The sequence below is a fragment of the Ahaetulla prasina genome, chromosome 5, assembly GCF_028640845.1.
Source record: "Ahaetulla prasina isolate Xishuangbanna chromosome 5, ASM2864084v1, whole genome shotgun sequence".
NCBI classification, from domain to species: Eukaryota; Metazoa; Chordata; class Lepidosauria; order Squamata; family Colubridae; genus Ahaetulla; species Ahaetulla prasina.
This window is the reverse complement of record NC_080543.1, coordinates 12648844-12666532: the sequence shown is the minus strand read 5'-3', so window position 1 is coordinate 12666532 and position 17689 is coordinate 12648844.

Here is a 17689-nt window from a genome sequence, read left to right as displayed (position 1 = left end):
TACACCATCTCAGTCAGATGGTTATCCAACATTTTCTTAAAAATTTCCAGTGTTGGAGCATTCACAACTTCTGCAGGCAAGTCGTTCCACTTATTAATTGTTCTAATTGTCAGGAAATTTCTCCTTAGTTCTAAGTTGCTTCTTTCCTTGATTAGTTTCCACCCATTGCTTCTTGTTCTACCCTCTTCTTTGTGACAGCCCCTGAGATATTGGAACACTGCTATCATGTCTCCCCTAGTCCTTCTTTTCATTAAACTAGGCATACCGAGTTCCTGCAAACATTCTTCATATGTTTTAGCCTCCAGTCCCCTAATCATCTTTGTTGCTCTTCTCTGCACTCTTTCTAGAGTCTCAACATCTTTTTTACATCGTGGCGACCAAAACTGGATGCAATATTCCAAGTGTGGCCTTACCAAGGCATTATAAAGTGGCACTAACACTTCACATGATCTTGAAGGTTGAGATACACTAGGCTAGATAATATATCTAGCCCGCTTGGATAAAATTACTGTTGCAGTCTCTGTATGCACATCTGTGCTTCTGTTTTAGAACACGCTCAAGGTCATTTCCTTTTTCAATGCTGTCTTCGATTTATTCCAGAATTACATGCTGGCAACAGAAATTTATTCTTCCAGGACCGAGCTCTGGCTAAAATTCAAGTTTGGGATTACTGAATGATGAAATAACTTTAATCAACAACAGATTATGAAAAGAAAAAGAGTCATACCAAGAGGCCAAGGTAACGGAGAAATGAACGTGATTTTTGTTCATGCTGGATAACAGGGCATCACAACAATTTTGCCAAACAAGCACAAACAGAATAGGAATGAGATTCTAGAAAGAAGATGCTCTCTTCCCAGCTTCGGTCAAATTCTGTAATTTGACCAAATGAAATGAAGACAGAAATCCAGTTTAAGCTTTATGCAGTCGGGAAAAAGTTGTCCTCAGTTGTGGGGGAGTCCAGGAAGAAGTTGGGGTTTATTTATTTATTTATTATTTCAACTTTTATACCGCCCTTCTCCCGAAGGACTCGGGGCGGTTTACAGCCAAGTAAAAGCAATAATACAAAAGTTAAGAGCAATTTTAAAAAAACTAATTTTAAATTGGCCGAAATGTAAAAATTTGCTAAAACCCATTAAAAACTAATTAAAACTATTAAAAACTATTAGGCCAGTCTTGCTCGATGAAATAAAAGAGTCTTTAGCTCACGCCGGAAGGCTCGGAGGTCAGAAAGTTGGCGCAACGTTGGAGGTAGTTCGTTCCAGAGGGTTGGGGCCCCCACAGAGAAGGCCCTCCCCCTGGGGGTCGCCAGCCGACATTGTCTGGCCGACGGCACCCTGAGGAGACCCTCTGTATGGGAGCGCACTGGGCGATGGGAGGCCACTGGTGGCAGTAGGCGGTCCCGTAAGTATCCCGGTCTTGAGCCATGGAGCGCTTTAAAGATGGTCACTAGCACCTTAAATTGCACCCGGAAGACAACCGGAAGCCAGTGCAGCCTGCGCAGGATAGGTGTTATATGGGAGCCTCGAGCCGCTCCCACTATCACCCGCGCGGCCGCATTCTGGACCAGTTGAAGCCTCTGGGTACCCTTCAAGGGGAGCCCCATGTAGAGAGCATTGAAGTAGTCCAGATGGGAAATGACGAGGGCATGAGTGACCGTTCTGAACAGTATTACAAACTGGCAAGTCTACACAGGTAGTCCTCGACTTATGACTTATGACCGCAGCTGAGCCCAACATTTCTGTAGCTTACTAGTATTTCCCCGAAAATAAGACCGGGTCTTATATTAATTTTTGCTCCAAAAGACGCATTAGGGCTTATTTTCTGGTTAGGTTTTATGGCAGCATGGAAGCATCTGGTATTAATACGGCTTCCAAATGTCGTTCTGGAACCCTGAGATCTTATTTTTGGGGAAATACCAGGGGTGAAATCCAGCAGGTTCTGACAGGTTCTGGAGAACCGGTAGCAGAAATTTTGAGCAGTTCGGAGAACCAGCAAATACCGCCTCTGGCTGGCCCCAGAGTGGGGTGGGAATGGAGATTTTGCAATATCCTTCCCCCAGGAGTGGGGAGGGAATGGGGATTTTGCAGTATCCTTCCCCTGCCATGCCTACCAAGCCATGCCCACCACACCACATCACGCCCACCAAGCCACGCCCACAGAACCAGTAGTAAAAAACAACAACCTTGGATTTCACCACTGGGAAATACGGTACTACATGCACTCATCTGGCTGACAATCTTAACTGGGGCTTATTTTGGGGGTAGGGCTTATATTACGAGCATCCTGAAAAATCATGCTAGGACTTATTTCCCAGTTGGGTCTTATTTTCAGGAAAACAGGGTAAGTGACTTAACAAATGTCTCATTTAACAACAGAAATTTTGGGCTCAATTATGGTCATAAATTGAGGACCACCTGCAAATATAAAAGCGTCATGGGCTCCAGTCTTTCTTCCTCCCTAGACTTCTGAATTCTACTAAAGTTTAGTACAAAATGATATTTAAGGGGGGAAGGAATATGTATCAATCAAAATTCAGTTCAAATCTACCTCTGGCTATCTCCAGTTAATGTTTCTCTCTGTGTGTAAACATGCATATAGACAAAGAGAGAGAGAGAGAGAGAAGAAGGATCTTCTCTTTGTCCTGCTTGATGGGGGGAGGATATTTTTATGTGACATGTCAGCTTAAAAGGTCATGTCAGCTTAAAAGGTTAACCAAGCATTGTCATTCCCCCATGGGAATTAGCTCAGCCATAAAAATACTGACTGCACCTGGCAAGGCTCAAGGTAGTGGTGTCACCCATCCATAGCTGGCAGACCTATTTTGTTTTCAGTTTGCTTTGGAAAACATCTCAAGGGGAACAACTCAAGCCTAATACAGACATTTTGCTTGCAGAGATGCCCCCTTGGCATCAAAAGTTTAAGGAGGCAACCTAAATTTTCTCCAGGTTTTTTTTTTTGTTTACATTTATACCCCGCCCTTCTCCGAAGACTCAGGACGGCTTACAATGTATAGGGCAATAGTCTCATTCTATTTGTATATTTTTACAAAGTCAACATATTGCCCCCAACAATCTAGCTTCTCATTTTACTGACCTCAGAAAGATGGAAGGTTGAGTAAAACCTTGACCTGGTCAGAATCAAACTCCTGGCAGTCGGCAGAATTAGCCTGCAATACTGCATTCTAACTACTGCACCACCATGGCTCATAAAAGCCGTACAATATTTGGGGGGCAAGCAAACCTATCCCTATTTTCTTTCAGTAGCTACTTGGCTACTGAAAGTTGGCTACTGAAAGTTGCCAGTAAATTTTTGATTCTCAGTGGCATTATAGTGTAGAAGGGAAATACAAATGAATACATTCATTCATTCATTCATTCATTCTATTTGCAGAGCTGCCCACTTCAACAAATGCCTCCAGGTGGAGAGCAAAATTGAAATACGTAAATAAAATAAAAACAAAATATTGTCTCCCATGATCATCAATACAACCAAAAAATGGGTCCTTGCACACCCTTGTGGCATGGACAGGGTCTTTAGTCTTTAGACTTTGCATTTTTATCCCAACCCTCCTACACACCCAAATGGGCTAGATTGGTGTTCCTCAGCCTTAGCAACTTTAAACTGTGAGGACTTCAACTCCCAGAATTCCCCCAGCCAGCCTGTTAGGAATTCTGGGAGTCTAAGTATACACCTCTTACAAGTTTCCAAGGTTAATATAATATAATATAACAACAGAGTTGGAAGGGACCTTGGAGGCCTTCTAGTCCAACCCCCTGCCCAGGCAGGAAACCCTACACCATCTCAGTCAGATGGTTATCCAACATTTTCTTAAAAATTTCAAGTGTTGGAGCATTCACAACTTCTGCAGGCAAGTCGTCCCACTTATTAATTGTTCTAATTGTCAGGAAATTTCTCCTTAGTTCTAAGTTGCTTCTTTCCTTGATCAGTTTCCACCCATTGCTTCTTGTTCTACCCTCAGGTGCTTTGGAGAATAGCTTGACTCCCTCTTCTTTGTGACAGCCCCTGAGATATTGGAACACTGCTATCATGTCTCCCCTAGTCCTTCTTTTCATTAAACTAGGCATACCGAGTTCCTGCAAACATTCTTCATATGTTTTAGCCTCCAGTCCCCTAATCATCTTTGTTGCTCTTCTCTGCACTCTTTCTAGAGTCTCAACATCTTTTTTACATCGTGGCGACCAAAACTGGATGCAAAACTGGAGGCCTTACCAAGGCATTATAAAGTGGCACTAACACTTCACGTGATCTTGAAGGTTGAGATACACTAGGCTAGATAATATATCTAGCCCTCTTGGATAAAATTACTGTTGCGGTCTCTGTATGCACATCTGTGCTTCTGTTTTAGAACACGCTCAAGGTCATTTCCTTTCTCAATGCTGTCTTCGATTTATTCCAGAATTACATGCTGGCAACAGAAATTTATTCTTCCAGGACTGAGCTCTGGCTAAAATTCAAGTTTGGGATTACTGAATGATGAAATAACTTTAATCAACAACAGATTATGAAAAGAAAAAGAGTCATACCAAGAGGCCAAGGTAACGGAGAAATGAACGTGATTTTTGTTCATGCTGGATAACAGGGCATCACAACAACTTTGCCAAACCAGCACAAACAGAATAGGAATGAGATTCTAGAAAGAAGATGCTCTCTTCCCAGCTTCGGTCAAATTCTGTAATTTGACCAAATGAAATGAAGACAGAAATCCAGTTTAAGCTTTATGCAGTCGGGAAAAAGTTGCCCTCAGTTGCGGGGGAGTCCAGGAAGAAGTTGGGGTTTATTTATTTATTTATTATTTCAACTTTTATACCGCCCTTCTCCCGAAGGACTCGGGGCGGTTTACAGCCAAGTAAAAGCAATAATACAAAAGTTAAGAGCAATTTAAAAAAAACTAATTTTAAATTGGCCGAAATGTAAAAAATTGCTAAAACCCATTAAAAACTAATTAAAACTATTAAAAACTATTAGGCCAGTCCTGCTCGATGAAATAAAAGAGTCTTCAGCTCACGCCGGAAGGCTCGGAGATCAGAAAGTTGGCGCAACGTTGGAGGTAGTTCGTTACAGAGGGCTGGGGCCCCCACAGAGAAGGCCCTCCCCCTGGGGATCGCAAGCCGATATTGTCTGGCCGACGGCACCCTGAGGAGACCCTCCCTATGGGAGCGGACTGGTCGATGGGAGGCCACCGGTGGCAGCAGCCGGTCCCGTAAGTATCCCAGTCCTTAGCCATGGAGCACTTTAAAGATGGTCACTAACACCTTAAATTGCACCCGGAAGACAACCGGAAGCCAGTGCAGCCCGCGCAGGATAGGTGTTATATGGGAGCCTCGAGCCGCTCCCACTATCACCCACGCGGCCGCATTCTGGACCAGTTGAAGCCTCCGGGTGCTCTTCAAGGGGAGCCCCATGTAGAGAGCATTGCAGTAGTCCAGACGGGAAATGACGAGGGCATGAGTGACCGTTCTGAACAGTATTACAAACTGGCAAGTCTACACAGGTAGTCCTCGACTTATGACTTATGACCGTAGCTGAGCCCAACATTTCTGTTGCTTACCAGTATTTCCCCGGAAATAAGACCTGGTCTTATATTAATTTTTGCTCCAAAAGATGCATTAGGGCTTATTTTCTGGTTAGGTTTTATGGCAGCATGGAAGCATCTGGTATTAATACGGCTTCCAAATGTCGTTCTGGAACCCTGAGATCTTATTTTTGGGGAAATACCAGGGGTGAAATCCAGCAGGTTCTGACAGGTTCTGGAGAACCGGTAGCAGAAATTTTGAGCAGTTCGGAGAACCAGCAAATACCGCCTCTGGCTGGCCCCAGAGTGGGGTGGGAATGGAGATTTTGCAATATCCTTCCCCCAGGAGTGGGGAGGGAATGGGGATTTTGCAGTATCCTTCCCCTGCCATGCCTACCAAGCCATGCCCACCACACCACATCACGCCCACCAAGCCACGCCCACAGAACCAGTAGTAAAAAACAACAACCTTGGATTTCACCACTGGGAAATACGGTACTACATGCACTCATCTGGCTGACAATCTTAACTGGGGCTTATTTTGGGGGTAGGGCTTATATTACGAGCATCCTGAAAAATCATGCTAGGACTTATTTCCCAGTTGGGTCTTATTTTCAGGAAAACAGGGTAAGTGACTTAACAAACGTCTCATTTAACAACAGAAATTTTGGGCTCAATTATGGTCGTAAATTGAGGACCACCTGCAAATATAAAAGCGTCATGGGCTCCAGTTTTTCTTCCTCCCTAGACTTCTGAATTCTACTAAAGTTTAGTACAAAATGATATTTAAGGGGGGAAGGAATATGTATCAATCAAAATTCAGTTCAAATCTACCTCTGGCTATCTCCAGTTAATGTTTCTCTCTGTGTGTAAACATGCATATAGACAAAGAGAGAGAGAGAAGAAGGATCTTCTCTTTGTCCTGCTTGATGGGGGGAGGATATTTTTATGTGACATGTCAGCTTAAAAGGTCATGTCAGCTTAAAAGGTTAACCAAGCATTGTCATTCCCCCATGGGAATTAGCTCAGCCATAAAAATACTGACTGCACCTGGCAAGGCTCAAGGTAGTGGTGTCACCCATCCACAGCTGGCAGACCCATTTTGTTTTCAGTTTGCTTTGGCAAACAACTCAAGGGGAACAACTCAAGCCTAATACAGACATTTTGCCCCCTTGGCATCAAAAGTTTAAGGAGGCAACCTAAATTTTCTCCAGGTTTATTGGACCCAACACTCATCAGACCAAGGGTGAAATCTACTTACTTTCCTTACCAGCTCGGAAGTGCACAGGCGCACGCAGACCTTCTGCCAATGGTAAAATGTAAAATTTGTTACTACCGGCTCCCTCCCCCACCATTGGTGGGGGAGGGAGGTAATGTGACTGGGTGGGCGTGGCCGACTTTTATTTTTCTTTTTACTTTTAAAAGCATTTTTTACAACCTCTTCGGCCAAAGAGGTTGTAGAAAAAATGCTTTTAAAAGCTCCAACAATCCCAGCTGAGCCGTGTGATCATCAGAGGCTTTTTTTTTTACTTTTAAAAGTATTTTTTCGGCCAAAGAAAAAATGCTTTTAAAAGTTAAAAAAAAATGCCTCTGATGATCGCGTGGCTCAGCTGGGCATGGGCAGGGGGAGGGGGCAGGGATTTTTGCTACCGGTGTTCCAAACCACCCGCTGCCATCACTACCAGATCGGGCAAACCAGTCTGAACCAGGAGCAGACTGACTGTGTGCTCTTATACACGCGGGTGCTCTTATGCACAAGAGCACCAGCATGCCTACCATTCCTGTCCTAATGTTCCCTTTGAATGTATCCAATTTGTATGGTTATTTCATGCTTATACTTATATATACACTGTTGTGTTTGACAAATAAAAATAAATGAAAAAAATAAAAATAAAGGACCAACCCACATCCCCCACCCTGGTATGATTTAAATTGCTTATATTTATTCATTATTATGTCCAGCAGTAACTCAATACTGCCTATCTTGTATTTGGTTCTCATTGTATGTATCCCTATTTCCCCCCGTTTCTCCATATCCTGTTCTTTCAATAAAGCACCCAGATCAATAAAGCACCTCTCAGGGTGCCTGATGGACCCTGAGAGGTTTCTGACGGAGCTTGGGCCATTTCCGAGGGAGTTAGCCCACGGCTCGGCTGAGGAACTGGCGGCCGCCTGGGATGGGCTTCTGACCCGGCGACGAACTCGACCAGCTCCTTGGTACAACGAGGAGCTGAGAGAGATGAAGCACCGGAAAAGAAGCCTAGAGAGCGCCTGGAGGTCCAGCCGCTCCGAACCTGACCGAACACTAGTAAGGTCATATATTCAGACCTACCTAGTGGCGATCAGGGTGGCGAAACATAACTATTTCTCCACACTCATCGCATCGGCAGATAATCGCCCAGCCACCCTGTTTAGGGTGACCCGCTCCCTGCTCACACAGGGGGCTCGGGAGGACCCCTTACAGGGGCGCGCTGAGGATTTTGTTCAATATCTGTCTGATAAAATCACTCAGATTCGGGACGGCTTGGACATTGATTGGATAGATTCAGGCGGGATGACGGGGACAGGTCTTGAGAATGTTATCTGGGCGGAGTTCGATCCTGTGACTCCTGAGGACATGGACAGGTTGCTGGGCAGGTTGAACTCCACCACATGTTTATTGGACCCGTGTCCCTCCTGGATGGTGCTGGCCACCCGGGAGGTTACACGAGGCTGGCTCCAGGAAGTTACCAACGCTTCTTTGTTGGAGGTGTCTTCCCGCTGCTTTGAAAGAGGCGGTGGTGAGGCCCTCCTCAAGAAGCCCTCCTGGACCCGGCTGTTTTAGCTAACTATCGTCAGTCTCCAACCTTCGCTTTTAGCGAAGGTTGTTGAAATGTGGTGGCAAATCAGCTTCCTCAGCACCTGGAGGAAACTGTCTATCTGGACCCGTTCCAGTCCGGCTTCAGACCCGTTACAGCACTGAGGCGGCTTTGGTCGCGTTGGTGGATGACCTCTGAGAGCCCGGGACAGGGGTTGTTCCTCTGTCCTGGTTCTATTAGATCTCTCGGCTTTTGATACCATCGACCATGGTATCCTGCTGCGACGGTTGGGGGATTGGGAGTGGGAGGCACCGTGCGGTGGTTCTCCTCCTATCTCTCTGACCGTTCGCAGGCAGTGTTAACGGGGGCAGAGGTCGACCCCAAGGCGCCTCACTTGTGGGGTGCCTCAGGGGTCTGTCCTCTCGCCTCTCCTGTTCAACATCTATGAAGCCGCTGGGTGAGGTTATCCGTGGTTTCGGGTGGATTACCACCTGTCCGCTGATGACACCCAGCTGTACATTTCACCCGAACCACCCCAATGAAGCCGTTGAGGTGATGGGCGGTGTCTTGAGGCCGTACGGGTCTGGATGGGGAGGAACAGGCTTCGACTCAACCCATCCAAGACAGAGTGGCTGTGGGTGCCGGCTTCCCGGTACAGTCAGCTTACACCATCGCTGATTGTGGGGGATGAAGTACTGACCCCCAGGGAGGGAGTGCGCAACTTAGGCGTTCTCCTGGATGACCGGCTGTCCTTAGAGGATCATTTGACAGCCGTCGCCAGGGGAGCTTTTTATCAGGTCCATCTGATTCGCCAGTTGCGCCCTTTCCTTGACCGGGACGCCTTACGCACAGTCACTCACGCCCTTGTCACTTCCCGCCTGGACTATTGCAATGCTCTCTACATGGGGCTCCCCTTGAAGAGCACCCGGAGGCTCCAGTTAGTCCAGAACGCGGCTGCGCGGGTGATAGAGGGAGCACCGCGTTGCTCCCATATAACACCTATCCTGCGCGGCCTGCACTGGCTACCGGTAGTCTTCCGGGTGCAATTCAAGGTTTTGGTTACCATCTTTAAAGCGCTCCATGGCTTAGGACCAGGATACCTTCGAGACCGCCTTCTGCCACCGATTGCCTCCCAACGACCCGTGCGCTACCACAGAGTAGGCCTTCTCAGGGTGCCGTCGACCAAACAATGTAGGTTGGCGACCCCCAGGGGGAGGGCCTTCTCTGTGGAGGCACCAGCCCTGTGGAATGAGCTTCCTCCTGGATTACGACAACTCCCTGACCTCCGGACCTTCAGACGTGAACTGAAGACTCTATTATTTCAGCGCGCGGGACTAGCCTAAGAATAAAAATGTTTTAAACAAATTTTAATGGGGTTTTATTGGTTCTTATTGTTTTAGTGATCAGGCCTTGATAATATTTAGTTTTAATCTGGGTTTTAAAAGTCTATTTATTATATTGTTTTATATTGTTTTAATATGCCTGTGAACCGCCCTGAGTCCTATGGGAGATGGTGCGGTATATAAGTTTAATAAATAAATAAATAAATAAATCTACCCACACGGTTTCTTTTATTGGAGGATAGGCGGGTTTAGCTGCATGTCGAGATGCACACAGACTAATGTGTAGTGAGGACAGAACAGCCGTTCTGGAGAATGGATCCAATGCTCCAAATCTACTCTAGGGCAGGACTGGCACTGGACCATGGCATGCTAGCAACTGGGCCATGCACACAAGCGAAGCCCCATCTGCAGGATGCAAGCAGCATGCAAAACCACACCTGCTCCGGTCCATGGAAAAAACGTTCTCTATGAAAACGGTCCCTGGTACCCAAAAGGTGGGAGGGCACAGCTGTAGGACAATCTGTGGGCCATCTTCATCTTTGCAATGCACTAGAGCTGTATCCTTGAAATACAGTGTCAGATGAGGAGAGTGCATCTTTCTCTCCTTCTGTCCTGGCCACTTTTTTACAGAGGCACAGTTGAGGGTGCGTTTTAACAAACTGTATCCCTGTTTGGTTTGGTGGCAGCAGCGCCTCAGATAGAGTGGTGAGGACAGCCGAGAGTGGTGAGGACAGAGGGAGAGAGTGGTGAGGACAGCCGAGAAGATTATAAAGCTCACTTCCTCTCATTCAGTATACCACTTATAAGCACTATGTGCTTAGAGCTCAAAGCTTTGTTAGAGACCCCCGCACACCAACTTTAAAGTCGGTTTCTGTTGCTCCCCTCTGGGGGGAGGTTTCAAAATATTCCTAGCAGGACTTCCAGGTTCTGTAACAGTTTTGTTCCCTAGGAGTTGAAGTCCTCCAGGCTTAAAGTTGCCAAGGTTGGAGACCCCTGCCCTAGGCCATCCGTCTGGTAAACTCCTATGATTCATTTTTCTTGCCATGTACATGTATACATCTGGACTGGATTGTGTTGTTCCTCCATGTCATATAATATATGTGGGTTACATGCATATTTATTTATTTATTTAGTCATTATTTACTCCCATTTGCAAACCGGTAGTGAAGGTAAGTAAATGCCACCCCTGACCCAGACAGCTGCAAAGAACGGTTTGCAAGCTCCTTGCTCTTTTAATTATTCGCCTTTCATTGTACATAGTGACCTCATCCCAAGTCAAGAAGAATTTCTGCCTTAGTCATCAGCCAGCCGGACAACTTGATTTCCGTTCAATTGTTCCTTATAGCTCGGTATGCGGGTGTATGTGTGTGTGTGTCTCTTTTTATACTTGAGTGCTAATCACCCATCCATCCACCCACCTACTCACCCACTCAAAAACACACATTGCACGTCTTGTGTTCGCAGTTCCATCTCTGTGCTGTGTGCCTTGTTGCTCCTGGCTCACTCGACTCCCAACTTCAAGGAGGAATGTGTGGGAGAGGTTATATGGGGACGCGATTTGGGGAGGGGGGGGGGCGGGACATATTCTGAATAGAGTTTAGAGGAAGGAAATGGGGTTGCATGCTTCAGAGAAGAAGGGCTATTAACAGGAGAGGGTATGAACTCCCAAGATACAGATTCCGGGAGCTGCATTTGAATCTGTTCCTGTTTCTGAATTTAGGAGGGAGGCGGTGGCTCAGTGGCTAAGAGGCTGAGCTGGTCGAGCGAAAGGTCAGCAGCTCAGCGGTTTGAATCCCGTTCGAGTGAGCTCCCGTGACTTGCCCCAGCTTCTGCCAACCTAGCAGTTCGAAAGCAGGTAAAAAAATGCAAGTAGAAAAAATAGGGACCACCTTTGGTGGGAAGGGAACAGCGTTCCGTGCGCCTTTGGCGTTGAGTCATGCCGGCCACATGACCACGGAGACGTCTTCGGACAGTGCTGGGTCTTCGGCTTTGAAATGGAGATAAGCACCGCCCCCTAGAGTTGGGAACGACTAGCACGTATCTGCCAGGGGAACCTTTACCTTTACTGAATTTAGAGCCTATGAAATTGGCATGAGATCAGTGGTGGGATTCAAGTAATTTAACAACCGGTTCTCTGCCCTAATGATTTCTTCCAACAACTAGTTTACCAAACTGCTCAGAAAGTTAACAACCGGTTCTCCTGAAGTGGTGCGAACTGGCTGAATCCCACCACTGCATGAGATGCTTCGCAGCACAAGAACTCGGAGGTTAGTTCAACTCAGAAAGAACCTTACAATTGTCTGCCTTACAATTTCTCCAAAGTCTCACTGCCTCCAGAAAACAGATCTGAACTTATTCTCAGGGGGCTTTCCTTCAAAAACCACAACTGGAATACCGCATCAAGTTTTGGTCACCACATTAAGAAAAAAGATGCTGAGACTTTGCAAAAAGTGCAGAGAAGAGCAACTAAGATGATTAAAGGCCTGGAGACTAAAACATACAAAGAACAGTTGCAGAATTTGGGTTTGACTAGTCTAGAGAAAAGCAGGACTTGGGGGGACCTAATATCAGTATTTCAGTATTTGAGGGGCTACCACAAAGAGGAGGGCGGTCAACTTAATTTCCAAAGCACCAGAAGACAAGACAAGAAATAATGGATGGAAACTAATCAAGGAGAAAAGCAACCTGAAATTATGGAGAAACTTCCTAACAGAGAGGACAATTAACCAGTGGAACAGAAGTTGCCTTCAGAAGTTGTGGGTGCTTCATTAATGGAGGTTTTTAAGAAGCGACTGGACAGCCCCTTGTCTGAAAAGATATAGGGTCTCCTGCTGGAGCAGGGGGCTGGACTAGACCTCCAAGGTCCCATCCAGCTCTATTCTGATTTAATTTTTTTCATAGTTGGTATATAGGTTGTCCTCAACTCACAACCATGATTGAGCACAAAATTTGTGTGACAGTTAAGGGAGTTCTGCCCCGTTTTACGACCCTTCTCGCCGCAGTTGTTAAGTGAACTGCTGCAGCTGTTAAGTTAGCAACACGGTTGTTAAATGAAACTGGCTTCCCCATGGATTTTGCTTGTCAGAAGGTCGCAAAAGGGGGTGATGCGATCTCTAAGGGACACTCCAACCGTCATAAATGTGAACCGATTGCCAAGCGTCTGAATTTCGATCATGTGACGATGGGGATGCTGCGATGGTTGTTAGTTTGAGAAATGGTTGTAAGTTACTGTTTTCAGTGCTGTTGTAACTTTGGTCACTAATTGAACTGTCGTAAGTTGAGGACTATCTGTATTTCAGTTGAGGCACCTCCATAACTGTCTGGTTTGGTTCTGCAACCCAACAAGACAGACTCAGACTTCAGAGGATCATTAGAACTGCAGAAAAAATAATTGCTACCAACCTGCCTTCCATTGAGGACCTGTATACTGCACGAATCAAAAAGAGGGCCGTGAAAATATTTACAGACCCCTCGCATCCTGGACATAAACTGTTTCAACTCCTACCCTCAAAACGATGCTATAGAGAATTGCACACCAGAACAACTAGACACAAGGACAGTTTTTCCCCGAACGCCATCACTCTGCTAAACAAATAATTCCCTCAACACTGTCAAACTATTTATTAAATCTGCACTGCTATTAATCTTCTCATCGTTCCCATCACCCATCTCCTTCCACTTATGACTGTATGATTGTAACTTTGTTGCTTGTATCCTTACAATTTATATTGATTGCTTCCTAGTATGATTTGATTGCTTATTTGTACCCTATGACTATCATTAAGTACTTATGTGCCTTATGCTTCTTAACAAATGTAACTTTTCTTTCTATGTACACTGAGAGCATAGGCACCAAAGACAAATTCCTTGTGTGTCCAATCACACGTGGCCAATAAAGAATTCTATCTACCATGTTTCCCCGAAAATAAGATCCTGACTTATATTTTTCTGAACCCTGAAATAAGCGCTTGGCCTTATTGCCATGCTTTCAAAAGCCCGATTGGGCTTATTATCAGCGGATGTCTTATTTTGGGGAAAACAGGCTGTCTGTCTGTCTGTCTGTCTATCTGTCTGTCTATCTATCTATCTATCTATCTATCTATCTATCTATCTGAGAGCATATGCATCAAGATAAATTCCTTGTGTGTCCAATCACACGTGGCCAATAAAGAATTCTATCTACCATGTTTCCCCGAAAATAAGATCCTGACTTATATTTTTCTGAACCCTGAAATAAGCGCTTGGCCTTATTGCCATGCTTTCAAAAGCCCGATTGGGCTTATTATCAGCGGATGTCTTATTTTGGGGAAAACAGGCTTTCTGTCTGTCTGTCTGTCTGTCTATCTGTCTGTCTATCTATCTGTCTGTCTATCTGTCTGTCTATCTGTCTGTCTATCTGTCTGTCTATCTGTCTGTCTATCTGTCTGTCTATCTGTCTGTCTATCTGTCTGTCTATCTGTCTGTCTATCTGTCTGTCTGTCTGTCTATCTGTCTGTCTGTCTGTCTATCTATCTGAGAGCATATGCATCAAGATAAATTCCTTGTGTGTCCAATCAAACTTAGCCAATAAAAATTCTATTCTATTCTATCTATCTATCTGAGAGCATATGCACCAAAGACAAATTCCTTGTGTGTCCAATCACACGTGGCCAATAAAAATTCTATTCTATCTATCTGAGAGCATATGCATCAAGATAAATTCCTTGTGTGTCCAATCACACGTGGCCAATAAAGAATTCTATCTACCATGTTTCCCCGAAAATAAGATCCTGACTTATATTTTTCTGAACCCTGAAATAAGCGCTTGGCCTTATTGCCATGCTTTCAAAAGCCCGATTGGGCTTATTATCAGCGCATGTCCTATTTTGGGGAAAACAGGCTGTCTGTCTGTCTGTCTGTCTGTCTGTCTATCTATCTGAGAGCATATGCATCAAGACAAATTCCTTGTGTGTCCAATCACACGTGGCCAATAAAAATTCTATTCTATCTATCTATCTGAGAGCATAGGCACCAAAGACAAATTCCTTGTGTGTCCAATCAAACTTAGCCAATAAAAATTCTATTCTATCTATCTGAGAGCATATGCATCAAGATAAATTCCTTGTGTGTCCAATCACACGTGGCCAATAAAGAATTCTATCTACCATGTTTCCCGAAAATAAGATCCTGACTTATATTTTTCTGAACCCTGAAATAAGCGCTTGGCCTTATTGCCATGCTTTCAAAAGCCCGATTGGGCTTATTATCAGCGGATGTCTTATTTTGGGAAAACAGGCTTTCTGTCTGTCTATCTATCTGAGAGCATAGGCACCAAAGACAAATTCCTTGTGTGTCCAATCAAACTTAGCCAATAAAAATTCTATTCTATCTATCTGAGAGCATAGGCACCAAAGACAAATTCCTTGTGTGTCCAATCAAACTTAGCCAATAAAAATTCTATTCTATTCTATTCTATTCTATTCTATCTATCTATCTATCTATCTGAGAGCATATGCATCAAGATAAATTCCTTGTGTGTCCAATCAAACTTAGCCAATAAAAATTCTATTCTATCTATCTGAGAGCATAGGCACCAAAGACAAATTCCTTGTGTGTCCAATCAAACTTAGCCAATAAAAATTCTATTCTATTCTATCTATCTATCCTACTGTTGAATGTGGCAACGCCACTGTTGATGTGAACTATAGTGATAAATCCTGCCTACCAACACACTTTTTTTAAAATTTGCATTTATATCCCGCCCTTCTCCGAAGACTCAGGGTGGCTTACACACTGAATCCTCCTGGGCTGCATCATCCCTCATGATTTCATCAGAAAGATGGAAAGCCAATAAGATGGCAACCAAAACTAGAACATGGCTGGCTTCTGGGGTTGAAGTCCACATGTCTTAAAAATCGCTGAGTTCCTGTCTAAGGTAAGACTAGAACTCAGAGCCTCCTGGTTTCCAGACCAATACCTCCACCATCACACCAAACTGGCTATGTATGGCATGGTACACTTTTACACAAAACGTTTCAATCAAACTGTCTGTTTCAATGAAATCTTTCAGGGAACTGAAGCTAGCGTAATCTCCACATGGTACAAAATTAAGCATTTTTCTAGAAATTGATACATACTAATTACGCGCAGTTGTTTACTGAATCACAATAAGACAACGGTGCCTGTCGCAGGCAGTGCAGAAGTCTGAAAACCTTTTCAAGCAAGGAAGGAAGGAAGGAAGGAAGGAAGGAAGGAAGGAAGGAAGGAAGGAAGGAAAGAAAGAAAGAAAGAAAGAAAGAAAGAAAGAAAGAAAGAAAGAAAGAAAGACTTTATAACACTCTCTTTGGTAGACGTAATTCTTCTTCTTGTGCCGTATCCGACATCGGATGTTGGTGATCCTATTTTTATCAACAGCCGCACGAAAAAGTGCTGTTGAGTTTTGTCCAAAGAAACCTCAAAACTTTAGATTTTGAATAAAGCTTTTGGGGTTATGAGAAGAGACCACAGAGTCAGGTAATGCATTCCAAGCATAGATAATTCTGTTACAGAAATTGTGTTTTCTACAATCTAAACTGGAGTGGTTGACATTAAGTTTAAATCTGTTGGTAGCTCTTGTGTTGTTGTAGTTGAAACTGAAGAAGTCATTGGCAGGAAGGACATTACAATGGATGATTCTATGAGCTAAACCCAGGTCCTGTTGAAGGCGACGAAGTTCCAAGTTTTCTAGACCCAGGATATCAAGTCTGGTGGAATAAGGTATTTTATTGGTTACAGAGGAGTGGAGAACTTTTCTTTCTATGTACACTGAGAGCATATGCACCAAAGACAAATTCCTTGTGTGTCCAATCACACGTGGCCAATAAAGAATTCTATCTACCATGTTTCCCCGAAAATAAGATCCTGACTTATATTTTTCTGAACCCTGAAATAAGCGCTTGGCCTTATTGCCATGCTTTCAAAAGCCCGATTGGGCTTATTATCAGCGGATGTCTTATTTTGGGGAAAACAGGCTGTCTGTCTGTCTGTCTGTCTGTCTGTCTATCTATCTATCTATCTATCTATCTATCTATCTATCTATCTGAGAGCATATGCATCAAGATAAATTCCTTGTGTGTCCAATCACACGTGGCCAATAAAGAATTCTATCTACCATGTTTCCCCGAAAATAAGATCCTGACTTATATTTTTCTGAACCCTGAAATAAGCGCTTGGCCTTATTGCCATGCTTTCAAAAGCCCGATTGGGCTTATTATCAGCGGATGTCTTATTTTGGGAAAACAGGCTTTCTGTCTGTCTATCTGTCTGTCTGTCTATCTGTCTGTCTATCTGTCTGTCTATCTGTCTGTCTGTCTATCTGTCTGTCTATCTGTCTGTCTATCTGTCTGTCTATCTGTCTGTCTATCTGTCTGTCTATCTGTCTGTCTATCTGTCTGTCTGTCTATCTGTCTGTCTGTCTATCTATCTGAGAGCATATGCATCAAGATAAATTCCTTGTGTGTCCAATCAAACTTAGCCAATAAAAATTCTATTCTATTCTATCTATCTGAGAGCATATGCATCAAGACAAATTCCTTGTGTGTCCAATCACACGTGGCCAATAAAAATTCTATTCTATCTATCTGAGAGCATATGCATCAAGATAAATTCCTTGTGTGTCCAATCACACGTGGCCAATAAAGAATTCTATCTACCATGTTTCCCCGAAAATAAGATCCTGACTTATATTTTTCTGAACCCTGAAATAAGCGCTTGGCCTTATTGCCATGCTTTCAAAAGCCCGATTGGGCTTATTATCAGCGGATGTCTTATTTTGGGGAAAACAGGCTTTCTGTCTGTCTGTCTGTCTATCTGTCTGTCTATCTATCTGAGAGCATATGCATCAAGACAAATTCCTTGTGTGTCCAATCACACGTGGCCAATAAAAATTCTATTCTATCTATCTGAGAGCATATGCATCAAGATAAATTCCTTGTGTGTCCAATCAAACTTAGCCAATAAAAATTCTATTCTATCTATCTATCTATCTATCTGAG